At 34.9% G+C, this 15,390-nt stretch overlaps 1 protein-coding gene and 1 long non-coding RNA gene across 2 annotated transcripts in view; one reads left to right on the plus strand and one right to left on the minus strand.

Moving 5' to 3' along the window:
• Positions 1 to 15,390, minus strand: part of TMEM232 (transmembrane protein 232) — a 197,190-nt gene that overhangs the window by 26,739 nt on the left and 155,061 nt on the right. The window lies entirely within an intron of this gene.
• On the plus strand, positions 945 to 14,273 carry LOC116662653. The gene is made up of 5 exons (XR_004318632.1): positions 945 to 1,023; positions 6,221 to 6,348; positions 8,080 to 8,119; positions 10,464 to 10,551; positions 12,874 to 14,273. It is a non-coding gene; the product is annotated as an uncharacterized LOC116662653 (long non-coding RNA).

Below are 15,390 nucleotides of genomic sequence, written 5' to 3' on the forward strand. Positions count from 1 at the left end.
CATGGTAAACAAAGTACTAATTAGACATTAGGTGGGACAGAATGTATTTTGTACCACAGACAACTGGAGCAATTTTTGACTAGTTAGCTGGTTAAACTCTTCCACCCTCTTAGTTTCACCTCAGTGCCCTTCTCAGTTTTGAAAAGTACAGCACAGGACACTTTTATTTGCAGAACCCATCCAGATTGCTTAAATTTCCCTGGGATTGATTTTGCAGCATCTCAAGTACAGGGAGTAGTCGGTTCCGTGTGCACACAGAAAAACCTTGAATTGATTTAAAATGAACCAGGTCAGTGTAGATCAATTTAGGCCACGACAACCCATGAAGAGATGCAAATTAGGATTCTCCTACTGAGACTGAATTTAGATTCCTTCAAATCTTCTCTGAGCAAATTCTGAAAATGTGTCTTAAAAGGGACAGCTATAAAAATCTCAAGATTCCTGTAGCAATTTGAATAAAAGCAAATGGAGGAAAGGGCAGAGGATGAAAAGATATTTCAGCAAAGGAATTTCCCAGTATACAGCCTAGTGTTTTTATTTTCTGTATTAATCTATTTAGGAGGAAAGACATTTGTAAGAACAAATAGAGGAGCAATCTACAAATGACTTTATGCCAAATGAGCTTGTCAATCATAACTTCTCCTGCAAAAGTGATAAAGGGCAGTGTTCAATTCCAAATATAATGTAAAGCATTGTACCTGAATTCATGCATATACTCTTTTCAGTGTGTGAGGTGCTTAAAAGACAGCCTTTTAGTGAAGCACCTGGAAAATCAGAAAGTAATAGCTAATCCATGCAGCCACTGCACCAAAAACTAGAGCTGATTTTGAGGGTCACATTCCTATCACATAGTGATTGATGTCATGAGAAAATGCTGTGCGTTGTCAACAGTTTCATCTTAGAGTGTGGAAAAATGACTTTACAACTTCTTTCCATCTACTTCCTTGCAGCACAAGGAGCTGTACCCTATAATGTGTTACCAAAGAGAAGTGGATTCCCCGTTCTGACGACCTCAGGAATAAGGTACCTGACCTTAAATCTCTACTGTTTAACTTTAGAACTATTAGGTAATAAGGTGCTCATTCAGAGCAAATTCACTGGCAGAATGTTTTCAGTTTGAGTGGAACTAGAGATTACCCAAGGTAAGGACATTAGCTGGCTCTGGGTGTGATACAGCCTCTCGGGGCTTCAGTTCCCTTGTCTCAGCCTCTCATTTGAGCCTCTATTTCCTTGTCTGAACTAACTAAGTGGTGGTTTCCTCATCTGAGTTATTCATTGTAGTCAGCCTGGCTCAATTCTTTTACCATTTCACTTCATAACAATCAAAGCTCAAGTTTAATTCTATAAGCCAAGAAATTAAGGCCAGTGTTATATAAAACATAAACTCCTTAGGCAGTGTGACATAGACTTCAGAACAAAGCAGTGTTACCAGGGCTAGAAACAGCAGTGTAAAATGATGGAAAAATCACTGAGAATAAAAAGCAATCCTAAATGTGTGTGGACCTAAAAACTGTGCTTGAGAATACATGAAGCAAAAAATAATGGAACTGAAAAGAGAAATAGACAAATCCATAATTTGGATTTGAAGTATATATACATAATATTTGGATACTTCAACAGTTCTCTTTCAGCAATTAATATAACAAGTAGACAGAAAATCAATAAGGGTATCAGAGCCTGAAACAGCCCTATCAGTCAACTTTGAGTAATTAACATTATAGAACATTCCAACTAACAGCAGAATATGAATTATTTTCAAGTACACATGGATTATTCACAAGATAGACAGTATTCTGAGCCATAAATTAAATCATAACATATTTAAGATAATAAAAATCGTAAGACATTTATTCTAAGACTGTAAACAAAGCTTAAATTAGAAGAGTAACAAAGATATCTGGAAAAGCTCCAAATGCTAGGAATTGAACCATATACTTCTAAATAATGCATGAGTCAAAGAGGAAGTCACATAAGAAATTAGAAAATATTTTAAATTGAAAAAAATAAAAATAAAAACAAGATGTGTGGAATGCAGTTAAAGCAGTGCTTAGAGGGAAATGTCTAACATTAAATATTTATATTTGAAAGCAAAGAAAGTCTCAAATTGATGATCTGAGTTTCCACTTTAAGAAACTGATAAAAGAAAAGCGAATTAAGCCCTAAGAGGTAAAGTATAATAATATAGGCTCAGTAATCAATGAAATTAAAAGCAGATATGATAACAGAGTAAATGGAAACCAAATGCTTGTTCTTTGCAAAGATCAGTAAAAATGATAAACCTCTAGCCACACTCACTAAACAAAAATTAAAACACAAATGGAAGATACAAATTAGTAACATCAGAGTGAAAATGGAAACCATTGCAGACCCTATAACCATTAAAAAGATAATAATAAAATATTACAATATAATGCCCATAAATTCAACAGCTTAGATGCAAAAGGCAAATTCTTTTAAAGGCACAAGCTATCAAAGTATATTCAAAAAGAAATGAATATAACATGACTACTCTAATAAATATAAAGGAATCGAATTGATAGTTAAATTCCTCCCAAGAAAGAAAATACCAAGCCCAATGAATTCTAATTAATTCTCCCAAACTTCTAAGGAAGAAATAATGCCCGTTCTGCACAAACTCTTCACAAAAGTAACACTTCCCAATTCCTATTACAGCTCTGTGGTGGTGAGCCTGGCTATGTCCCCCAACTCATGTGGGGTGCTTTTACTCCTTGGCACCCTCACGCCAGCTGAACCTGTGAATGTCTCTGCCATGCTGAGCCTCACTCACTCTTCATTTCTTTTACAGTTTTGATTTATGAATATGCTTTTCTTGCTTTTTTGTATGACTATAAATTTTTAATTTTAAAACCTATTTTTATATCCCTCCTATGTGTTTAGAGCAGTTAGGGATGATGGCATGCTCTGGGGCTTAAAATATGAACTAACTGTAGCTTGCTTAGAAGTCTTCTATGTAGAAGGCTCAACATGAATATTTGCTTAACTGACTTGCATAAAGTTTCATCTAATATGAAACAATACAGTTACAGTCTACTGACTTCTTTTTTCCCCCTTTGTCTTATGTTTTGCATCCAATCAAAATTAGTATCTTTTTGAGGGTAATACAGTTAATTTAGGGGATGATCGTCAGTCCCCTTTGAGGAGACAAAACCACTTGATGGCATTCGCAGAAACTGATCTAGGCACATTTCTTTTCCAGCCTTGTTATTTTGTTTAAATACGTACCTGTAGGAAGTATTGATATTAAAGACCACACTTTATGCTATCGCCTTGGAAATCTCAACTTTCCCCTACTCTCAACTGTGTCAGTAGCATTTTTTTTCTCCTGATCAAGGTAGAACTCTCTTTAGACTACATGAACCAATTCTTATTTGCACTGAAGTTTTATTCTTTGATCCATTAGCAGGCTGAAGTCTCTTAAGGTCAAACGTGCAGAGAGCTTTAAAACACATAGCACTGAGTTTGATCTTAAAAATACAAAATCAAAGGTTTTTAAATCTTAGGAATAAGTCCTACCTTTGCCTGGTATTAGTGAGTTAAAAATATTACCAGCTTATGACTACCGGCCATTGATATTAAAAATAAGTAGCTGTGAAATGGGACTCCCAAATACTTCTCAGAGTACTTGTCTTGGTGAGACACCTTGATTTCTTAATGGTTTCTAAATACCACTTTCCACTAAAAGAAAACAAAGTTCCTTGAAGAAATGTTTGACTTTAGAATTGGGGCAGGAAAAATGTAAAATGAGAGCATTTTACAAAAGGTTGGGACGTATCAAAATGACACAGGAGCCTGACTGAAGGGACTCCCATTGGCAGTATATGAGACCAAGTAAGTCATGAGAAGAATAGATTAAAACTGATTGAAAAAATAAGAATCAATGAAACCACAGTGAAATAAGTAAACAAGGAAGAAGGGAAAGCATTTTTGGAAAAATGTTTACTCAAATGTAGTTGAAATGATAAAGGTAGAAAAATCACAATTTTGCAACCATCATAGTTATGCAAGAAATATCAATGGATTCTGAAACTAGTGGGTAAAAGTTTAATGAGAAATAAGACATTTAGATAGTATCAAAATATTTTCCCATAAATTAACTAATTACTAATGAATATAGCATAACTCTCTGGTGAAGAAAGACACTCTCTTAACCAAGAGATGAAAATCACTAATAATCAAATAAACTATCATCCTTGAGATGATACAGCGAGGAGACGAGGAAGACACATCACTGCTGTGCTATTCTTGTCGAAGATAAATAACCTGAATCTAATCATGAGGAAAAATTAAACTCAGGTTGAATTTGGTTTTTTAACAATATAATTTCCCGTAGTCTGTAAAACGGTAAGATAAAGAAACAAAGAATGGCTCCAGACGAAATGAGACAAGAGAGACGTGACAGTCAAATGCAATGTGTGATCAGGGACTGGATCATGGATCTAGGGGGAAAAATAGCTATGAAAGAATTATCAGGACAGTTGGAAAAATCTGAATATGAACTTTGAATTATAAAATAACATTATATCAGTTTCAATTTCTTGATTGTGATAATTGTTCTATGTTTATATAATGGAATATTCTTGTTTGGGGAAATACACTGAAGTATTTAGGGATAAAGGGGCATGATGTCTGAAATTTACTCTCAAATGGTTTAATAAAAATGTGTATGTGTGCGAACAGACTGATGGATAAATAGATGGAGGTTGAATGATAAATGCAGCAAAATGCTAATAGTTTGTTATTCTGGAAAAAGGGTATATGGGGGCCCTTTGTACTACTCTTGTAGGTTTTTTTTTATATTTGAAATTATATCATTACAAAAATTTAACCCCCAAAATATTTGCACTAGATATTTTAAAAATTATCTTTAAGGTCACTTTGCCACTTAAGACACACATGCACACAAATGCTACTATACATACCATAATTGCATGTTTATTAGATATCTTAAACTTTGTATATCCCAAGCATGTTACTTTTGCCTGTTTAGTCCTATCTTTTCCTTTGATCTCATTCTAAATGTTTCTTATTTTAGTTAAATGACAAAATTCTTCCTGTTGCTGAGGTCACATACACAAGACTTACTCCTAAGACCCTTTCCCCCCAAGTTTTCTGCATCTCCAATTCATTAGTATGTACTGTTGTTCCTACTTTTTACACTCTTCTCTAACTCCAGGACTCCTTCCCTCTCCAGACCCACTGTTGCATTTCACCTGCTCTCCAGTCCTTCCCTCCCCCATGACCTCCCTGAATCTCCACTTGCCTCCATGTTCCCCATCCACTCTGGCCTTCCTTCTGCCCCTTACACAGGCCAGGGCCTGTGTGCTTGCTACCCAAAATCATCATCATCCAGGGACTCAACAGCTGTCTCTCTTAATCATCCAGGTCTCAGCTCAAACCTTTCCTCCTCTGAGAAGCCTTTCCTGGCCATCCTACAAAGGAAGGAAGTCACAGTCTGCCTAACTTTTCAGGCCATTACTTGAACTTTATTCATAGCACTTATCATACACTGAACTTTTGAGAATATAGCTATTTTTATCCCCCCATTAAAAGAGTCATAAAGAAGGGACATGCCTGTTCAGTCACTATCGGCAGAGTACTACAATGCCGGCCAAGTTGTAATGTCCAATAAATATTTATCAAACGAGTGAAAAATGAACATAAGCTACACAAGAAATACAGTCTTATAATGTTTCTACTAAACAATGATATCTCACTGTTCACTGCTTGAGTCAGCACCTTGAGACTGTTGATGCTGGCTGAAAAGTAAAGGAGAGAAGAGCAAGGGGCAAACTGCAAGACAGGGGGAGCCACCAAGTGACCGACTAAGTCTGGGATCTGGACTTACGCTGCTAGTTTGCTCAAAACGCCGTTAATTGGCAGGTGGCTGCAAACGGAAGAATGCCACAAATACAATGGATGCCTGGGAGTCTAGCTCTGCTAGCATATGGTATGACCTTTAAGCTCAAATGTATTCAGGTGTACCACAAAGCACCAGTCAGAGGATATACGATTCTCATATTTAAAAAACATCATCTTTATATAACAAGAAAAATCATTCCATACAAAAAGAACAAAAGACAAACTGAGATCATATGAATCACCACAGCATTTGGAAACACCTGGGAATGAAACTTATATATACCATGAACTTACTGTGTGTTATACATCATAAACCTACTATAAAATTCCTTGCTTCCAGATAACTAAACTGCAGATGTTTGCCCAGGACCTTGAGATGGCAAATGAAAAGCAGAGCGTGCTAATGCCTGCCCTGGTACCGCTCATGCAGGACGCCAGCCAAAGCCTGGGACTGGCTTCCCTAAGTCAGTAAGTACATCTTTATAAGCCTGAAGAAAACTGAGGCTATCTGACAAATCACACAAGAAAAGCACTACCAAAAGCCAAAGATTTTCAATGTAGATGCAGAGTGAAAAGCTGTCTTGTCTTTCTGAGACTGCATTAGCACACTGTCAAATGAATATACTAAGAGACAAAGACAGGGAAAACCAGGTCAAGAAGATCAGCCTGCTGGGGAAGCTGTCTTGATAAAATACTGTTATCAGTGAGGCATCAAACAGGAAGTTCCTCGGAGCTGTGGTTATGTCCAGCTTTCTATTTGTCACTGGGACCTCTACCTGACAAAGCTGTCACATTCAACTTCTGAAGCCATTCCATCAGTGTCGTCTGGGATTGGTGGTTAACATCAAAGACAAGGGTGGTCTGGAACCCCATCCCTTTACCCGCCCTGAAGTCAGGCTGCCTAATAGTTTAGATGGGCCCAGGTTCACTATCAGAGTCTGAACATACCAGAATATTATTTTCTTATTCTCCCTAGTGTACCATTAATTTAATTTAATTTAAGACTTCAATTTTAATCTTCTGTCTAGACTATCATCTTATTATTTTGGTACACAAACATTTAAATTGTGCTTTTGCAATCTGACAATTCTAAAAATTTAACACATGTATACAACCACTAATTTAGGACCTTGAACTATATAAACAAAAAAATGTGCCCAACCGTGTATCTACAAGTTTACTCATCACTGGCATTGTTAATAAAAGTAAAACATTTGGAAACTAAATGACCAACAATAGAGAACTCATTAAATTAGCTATGACTCCTGTATGCAATATGTACTCAATACTATCTATTGATTACAAAAACTAAGAGTTCACTTATTGACTTTCCCCCTGAATACTTCCTGAGTATCTGCCATGCATCACCTTCTGCTCTAGTAGTGGAATACAGCAAAGAATAGGACAGAAGATCCCTGCTCTCATGACATTTTCATTATAGAGAGATTTAATGAGTTGGCAAAAAAAAAACCCCAAAAACTTCACATTATATAAATAACTGAAGAGAGCAGATTACAAAATTATAAGTACAAACTAATCTCAAGTATGTAGAATAAAAAGCTATTTATTTACAATTTAAATACTGCTATTTGAATAGAAGGGCATTTGTGGAGAGACTGGGTATTGCCTGAGAAAACCCAGTAACTCCCCTTACAGACTTCCATGATTTTATTACCCCTGTACTTCTGAGACAGAGTGAGTTGTATCAATGCATGCAAGTAGATCACTCTCTAATATAACTCTTACAGACCAAATTTTTAAAAATAGATTAACAAAAATAGAATGCCATGATACTGATTTATAGAAAGAACTAATTTAGCAACATGATCTCTCCTTTTGTCAATCCCACACAGGAAATCAGTTTTTTTTTGTTTGTTTTTGTTTTTTACATATGACTACAAAAGATCAGAGCAAAGGGAAATAGGTGAGAGCTGGTTTCTGCAATGCTCACTTTTCTCTTGTTCCACTGCTGATTGGCCTTGTAAATTTTACACATTCTTTAGATGAGTTTATTCACTCAATAGAGTGAAATAACTTGACTGAATGGGGATCTTTTGGTATGTAACATGTATACATACATCTAGGTTTTTTAACATATAAGTATAGTTGATTTACAACATCGTGTTAGTTTCAGGTGTTACAGCATAATGATTCAGTTATTCATATATATCTTCTTTTTCTGATTCTTTATCATTACAGGTTATTACAAGATAACAAATATAGTCACCAGTGTGATACGGTAGGTCCTTGTTGTTTATCTCTTTTATATATAGTAGTGTGTATCTGCTAATCCCAAACTCCTAATTTATCCCTCTCCTCCACCTCTTTCCCTTTTGGTAACTAGAGGTTGTTTGTTTTTTTTTTTTTTTTAATCTCTGTGAGTCTATTTCTGGTTTGTAAAGAAGCTCGTTTATCAATTTTTTTTAGATTGCACATAGAAATGATATATTTTTCTTTCTCTGTCTGACTTATTTCACTTAATATGATTATCTCTAGGTCTGTCCATATTATGGCAAATGGCATTATTTCATTCTGTTTTAATGGCTATGTAATATTCCATTCTACATATATACCACATCTTCTTTATCCGTTCATCTGTTGATGGACATTTACGTTGCTTTTATGTCTTGGCTATTGTAAATAGTGCTGCTATGAATATTCGGGTGCATATATCTTTTCAAGTTAAGAGTTTTGTCCAGATACATGCCCAGAAGTGGTACTGCTGAATCATATGGTAAGTCTGTTTTTAGTTTTTTTTAAGGAACCTCCATACTGTTTTCCATAGTGGCTGCACCAGTTTACATTCCCACCAATGGTGTAGGAGCATTCTCGTTTCTCCTCACCCTCTCGAGCATTTATTATTTGTAGACATTTTAATGATGGCCATTCTGACTGGTGTGAGGTGATACCTTATTGTGGTTTTGATTTGCATTTCTCTAATAATTAGTGATGTTGAACATCTTTTCATGTGCTGGTTGGCCATCTGTATGTCTTCTTTCAAGAAATGTCCATTTAAGTCTTCTCATTTTTTAATTGGGTTGTTTGTTTTTTTGATATTAAGCTGTTTGTATATTTGGGAAATTAATACCTTGTCGATCTCATTGTTTGCAAATATTTTCTCCCAATCCATATGTTGTCTTTTCATTTCACTTATGGTTTCCTTCTCTATGCAAAAGCTTTGAAGTTTAATTAGGTCTAACTGGCTTATTTGTGCTTTTATTTCCATTACTCTTGGAGATTGGGAAAAAAAATACTGCTGTGATTTATTTCAAAGAGTGTTCTGCCTATGTTTTGGTGTAAGAATTTTATGGTTTCCACTCTTAAATGTAGGTCTCCAATCCATTTTGAGTTTATTTTTGTATATGGTGTTAGAGAATGTTATTCTTTTACAGGTAGCTGTTTTTCCAGCACTATTTATTGAAGAGACTGTCTTTTCTCCATTCTATATTCTTGCCTCCTTTGTCATAGATTTATTGACCATAGTTCATGGGTTTATTTCTGGGCTCTCTATTCTGTTCGAGTCATCAATGGGTATGTTTTTGTGCCAGTACCATACTGTTTGGATTACTGTAGCTTTGTAGTATAGTCTGAAGTCAGGGCACATGATTCCTCAAATTCTGTTCTTTCTCAAGACCATTTTGGCTAGTTTGGGTCTTTTGGGCTTCCATACAAATTTTTTAATTATTTGTTCTAGTTCTGTGAAAAATGCTACTGGTATTTTGATAGGGATGGCATTGAATCCATAGATTGCCTTGGGTAGTACGGTCATTTTAATAATATAGAGTCTTCCAGTCCAAGAACATGGTTTACCTTTCTGTCTGTCTGTGTCACCTTCAATTTCTTTCATCAGTGTCTTACAGTTTTCAGAGTATCCGTTTTTTGCCTCCTTAGGTAGGTTTATTCCTAGGTATTTTATTCTTTTCGATGCAAGGGTAAAAGGGATTATTTCCTTTATTTCTCTTTCTGATACATTGTTGTTCATGTATAGAAATGCAACAGATTTCTGTATATTAACTTTGTATCCTGCAACTTTACCAAATTCATTGATAAGCGCTAGCAGTTTTCTCACAAGATCTTTAGGATTTTGTATGTACAGTATCATGTCATCTACAAACAGTGACAGTTTTACTTCTTCCTTTCCAATTTGGAATATTAATTTTGGTGTGACATAATTGAACCCACAATAAATTACTGCCTTAAATAAATGTATAACTTTAAATATAAATGTAAAAAAACCTAGTAATTAATGATATTCATTATGAACAAGGATATAATAATGTGAAATGAAACATTAGCAAATCTATTTGAGTAATATACAAAACCCATAATATATCATAGTCATAAGGACATAAAACCAGGAATACACATCAAGCAATTTGATTTACCTATTTAACAGAATAAAGAAAAACCATTTACTGTTGATAGATGCATGAATGTATTTGATAAAATCCAAGATCTTTTCAAAATAAAGAAACTTAGTAAATTAGGAATAGGAGTCAGTTCTAAACTTAATAAAGATAATTTTTGAAACCCACAGCTAGTATTATGCTTAATGGTGATTTATTGACACCTCTATCTATTAGACTGGGAATGATTCTGGAAATGCACACTACCATAACTTCTATTCAACTATAAACTGGAGGTCCTGGCCAGTGTGATGAGAAGAGACAGGTACGTAAAACACCTAAGTGCTGGGATGGAGGAAAGAAAAAAACATTATTATCCTCAGTGACTTCTGGACATAGAAGTCTAAGAGATCTACAGATGAATTTTTAGACTTAATAGCTATATTTAGCTAGACTGCTGTATAGAGCATTAATGTACAAAAGCACTGTCATTTCTTTATAATAAGAATAAATAACAAATGTTTTGAAAACATAACATTTACAAAACATTAAAAAATCAAATGTCTAGAAATAATGCTAACAAAAAATATTTTAAGTCTTTTATACTGTATATTATCTGAAATTAAGGAACATCTCAGTAAATTCAGGCATACACTATGCTCATTCTGAAATTAACTCCCATATTCAACATTCATAAACTGATGCTAAGATTTGTGTGAAAATTAAAAGGGCCTAAGGAGCCTAAGGCATTGTTGAAGTAGAAGATCAAGTCTTTTAATCAAGATTTACTACACAGTTACAGAAATTAAGAGGATGATATTAAAGAGTAGAAGTAGACTGATGGAATGAAACACAGTCCAGAAAAATATCCACCTATAAAGTTATTCGATTTATGACAAAAGTGACCCTGTAGTGCATTGAGGAAAGGCTTTCTTTTTTCTTTTCAATAACTGGGTTGGATCCATTGGATATATAAAGAAGAAAAATTTCAATACTTGGGGCACCATTCACAAAATTCTACCCCTTACAGATTGTAGTTTTTAATATGAATGCTTCCTCCTAAGTAAGATGAAGTAACAGGCCTTTATTTATGCTCCTGTCTGAAAAACTGTTTTTTAAAACAGGAAAAAAAATATATGTGTATATCTACAGATAGAGAATTTTTAAAACATGGACATCAAACTATGATGGACAGCAATCCTCAAAGACGGGAAACAGATGTGGTCCAAATGTCCTAACTTACTGTCCAGGGAAAGTCAGCAAATTGTGTACGAAGGGAGAATCCAGACAGAACTCAGCAATTTCCTGAATTGAGATGGAGTTGGTTGTCCAAGGGAGCCAAAGTGGTTAGAGGTTGTAAGGCAAGATAGCAGAGAGGAGAGAGGTTAATAGACACAGAACTCCGGAGATCTCCAGAGGGCCCCAGTCAGCTGAGTACTGATCAGCACATGCGTTTGAAGGCACTATTAAGATCTGGGAAAACAACTGCTGGAAAAAATTAGAGAAAACAATCCCCAGTGCTCATAGAGGACCAGAAACAGTCCACTTCCAGCCAAAGTGAAAATCCTTATATTTCATGAGTTAGAGTCCTTAGGATTTTGCCTTAGTGGTGGGATATAATTAGCCCTAGATTAAATGCAGCCCTGGTCTTGACTAACAAAGCTTAAAATTGAGACTCAAAAGGATCAAACTCTAAATAATTTAACTAGGTACCAGAGCAAGATTTAACAAGGTAAAATTCAATTTCAAATTTAAAAAAAAAAAATTATGAGGCATGTAAACAAGCAGGAAAATATGTCCCATTCTGAGAAAAATCAATCAAAGCTGATCCAATCATGACATAGGTTATAGAATGAGCAGATAAGGATATTAAAATACTTATAACTGTATTCTATATATTCAACCCTGTGGAAGAAAGACTGAACATACTGCAGAGAAACCTGGAAAGTATAAAAAAGACCCAAATGAAGCTTCTAGAGATAAAAAGTAAAGTGCCTAATATGAAAAAGAAATTTTCTGGGATTAATGGGAGAACAAATATTTCAAAAGAAAATATTAGTAAACTTTAAGATATACCAATAGAAACTGAAAACTGAAACACAGGGGGGAAAAGACAGAATAAGATGAACAAAGGATTAGTACCCTAGAAAATTTCCAATGGCTAAATGTGCATATTGTTGGAATCTCCGAAGAAAAAGAGAAATAGGGGGAAACAAAAAAAAAATGAAGAAATAATGGCCAGATTTTTTTGAAGATTGCTTAAAACTACCAATCCAGAGATCTAATAAGCTCAACTAACCCTAAGCAAAGAAACATACAGAAAATTTCACCCAGGCATATCATAATAAAATTACTGCACAAAGGTGACAGAAAAAAAATTACAAGCAAAGAAAAAATATACAGTATGTACAAAGAGGCAAAGATAACAATAACAGATTTTACCTATAATTATATAGCACTAGCAAGACAGAAAATAATGGAAGACAGAAGACCATAGAGCAATATTGTTAATACTGAAATAAAAAAACCAGAAAACAAAACCCTATCAATATAGAACTCTTTACCCACAGAAAATCTCTTTAAAAATTTAAGGCAAAGTAAACACTTTTTCAAATTTATAAAAATTTAATGAATTCATTATCAGCAGGCTTGCATATTTTACATCATAAGAAACGTAAAAGGAAGTCCTTTAGGTAAAAGGAACAGGATGGCAGACAGAGATCTAGATTACACAAACACATGCAGAGGACCAGAAATTGAAGCCACCCTGGGTAAGTGTAAAATGTTTCATTTTCATTTTATTTAAATCACTACAACAGCCTCTGCCTCCTTTCACTATCCCACCTGCATGGCGGGAACTGCAGCAAGTATTGATTGTGTTTCTTTTATGTAAATTCAGTATTTACAGTCAAAAATTGTAACATACGTTGGATGATTTACAGCCAGTGTAGAAGTAAAATTCATGACAAGAATAACACACAGGCCAGGATGGGATAAATAGAAGTTTAGTGTTCTTATACTACCATAAGCCCTGGAAAGTTGACTGTGTTACGCTGAAGATGTATACTGTGACCCATATAGCCATCCCATAAATTACATAATAAAGAGTAATAGCTAATAAGTCAACAAAGAACATAAAATCAATCATAGAACTGTTCAGTTAATTCAAAAGTAAGCACAAAAAGAACAAAAAGAAATAGAAAACAAATAGAAAGATGGTATAATTAAACCAAATCAAATAAATAACTCTATTCAATGTATATGGTCTGCACACCCCAATTCCATGGCAAAGATTGACAGATTGGCTAGAAAGAAAGACTCAAGTCCAAGCTGTCTACAAAAAACCTACCCCTAACCACAAGCAGGTTAAAAGTAGGACAGAAAACCATATGCCCTGCCAACACTAATCTTATAACCTGCTAACATTCATCAAAAGAATGCTGGAGTGGCTACATAAATGGCCAATTGTGGGGGCAGCCATAGCGAGGCTGCTTGTGACTTGGCACAAAGATCATGAGCCATCCTAACGTCTAGACAGAAGCCAGCATGAGACCGGGGGGGGGGGGGGGTGACAGACATGAAGTCATCAACCATATTCTTTCTCTCCTTCCTTTCATTACTTCCCCTTCATGGCTGCACCTGCAGCAAGCAGTAATTGTGTTTTTATCTTTTGTTGTAACAAACATTATACGTGGGCTACTGTTTACAGAGTATTCATCCTGATGGGGCAGGATGCTCAGAAGAGAGGCGCAAGAGGCCATTTTCTCCACGGCCACATCTAGTCTGGCTGTACCCAGCCCGCTCTGTGGAACAATTACCCAAACAACAGAATGCTGGCTTTTCCCAGGTTATTACCTGTGTATAACATCTAACATGTACTCTTTCAACAGCAGAGAGAGAGGCTATTGTTACAATTTTTGTTGTAATTAAATTACTTTATCTTCTTGATTATCAGAAGGCCTAGTTATCAGATCAAAGGATGCATGAGAGCAAGTTTCTTAGAAGCAAGGTGTTTTTATTTAGAAAATGCATTTCAAGATGATGTGACCTTTTATTTTATAGCCTAAAATAAGACTGAAATTATTAAAATGAAATTAGCTCGAGATAAAGAATTATTTTTCTCTAGAAGTGCTGTTGAGTAGATAAATGCTTTCATTATAGGCACTATTTCATTTAATCCTTTTGATGGAACACAAAAGGCAGACAGAATTACTCTTAATTTCATATAAAGAAACAGGCTCTGAGTAAACAGGTCCATTGCTTAAACACACATAGCTACTAAGTGACTGAACTAAAACTGGAACTGAAATTTTTCAATAACAAAATATTATTAATGCTGTATTTGCAGCTACCTCATGACATATGTTGCTAATGAATTTAACCTGAACAATTGACCTTTAAGTGAAAATTATTTTAAAAATTATAATCTCTCTAAATTTGAAGGAGAGTAATGAGAAAAATGTTGGCTTATTCAGTATTGACTTTAATGTCAGAACCAGGGTCTACATCTAACTGTCAAATTGACTATTTTATTTTTCCAGACATGTTAACCTAATTGAGTTGCCATCCATTAAATTTAATCAGAAGCACTGGGGAAGACATTTTTCATTCTTGTAAAGACTGAAATCACAATTCAGTGGCTCACTGTTTCAAACATATTTGTTCTAGTGTGGTATGTCTCCTGTTTTTCAAAATAATATAAAGTACCTCAAATTGTAATTACTTGTATCCTTAAAGGATTAATTTTGGCCAGGACTTGCATTTAACTCTATTAATAAATCAATTAGAATGCTTGTTGACCATTTATTTTTTAGATCAATGCAGATCAAGTTGGATATAACATAAGAACTACCGATTTAAAAGAGTAAGGAGATAATGAAGAAAAATTAACTTTAACAATGGAGAGTAATAAAATGATCAGTACCAGTATACAAACCATATAAAACATCATATTTTAGGTCTAAACTACAGAGCATGATCCAGGTGCTATAAGGTTTCTGAGTTGGAAAACTTTGGTGGGGGCAAGGATATCCAGGAAACAGTATGAACTCCAAAAATTACTATTCCAATGGACATTACTCAGGCAACAAGGTAAATAAGAGTATTTTATCCTTGGATAGAGAGATTCCTTGTAGAGGTCTGTCGACTGAAATAAATGCGCAGC

This window comes from Camelus ferus, chromosome 3, assembly GCF_009834535.1.
Source record: "Camelus ferus isolate YT-003-E chromosome 3, BCGSAC_Cfer_1.0, whole genome shotgun sequence".
NCBI classification, from domain to species: Eukaryota; Metazoa; Chordata; class Mammalia; order Artiodactyla; family Camelidae; genus Camelus; species Camelus ferus.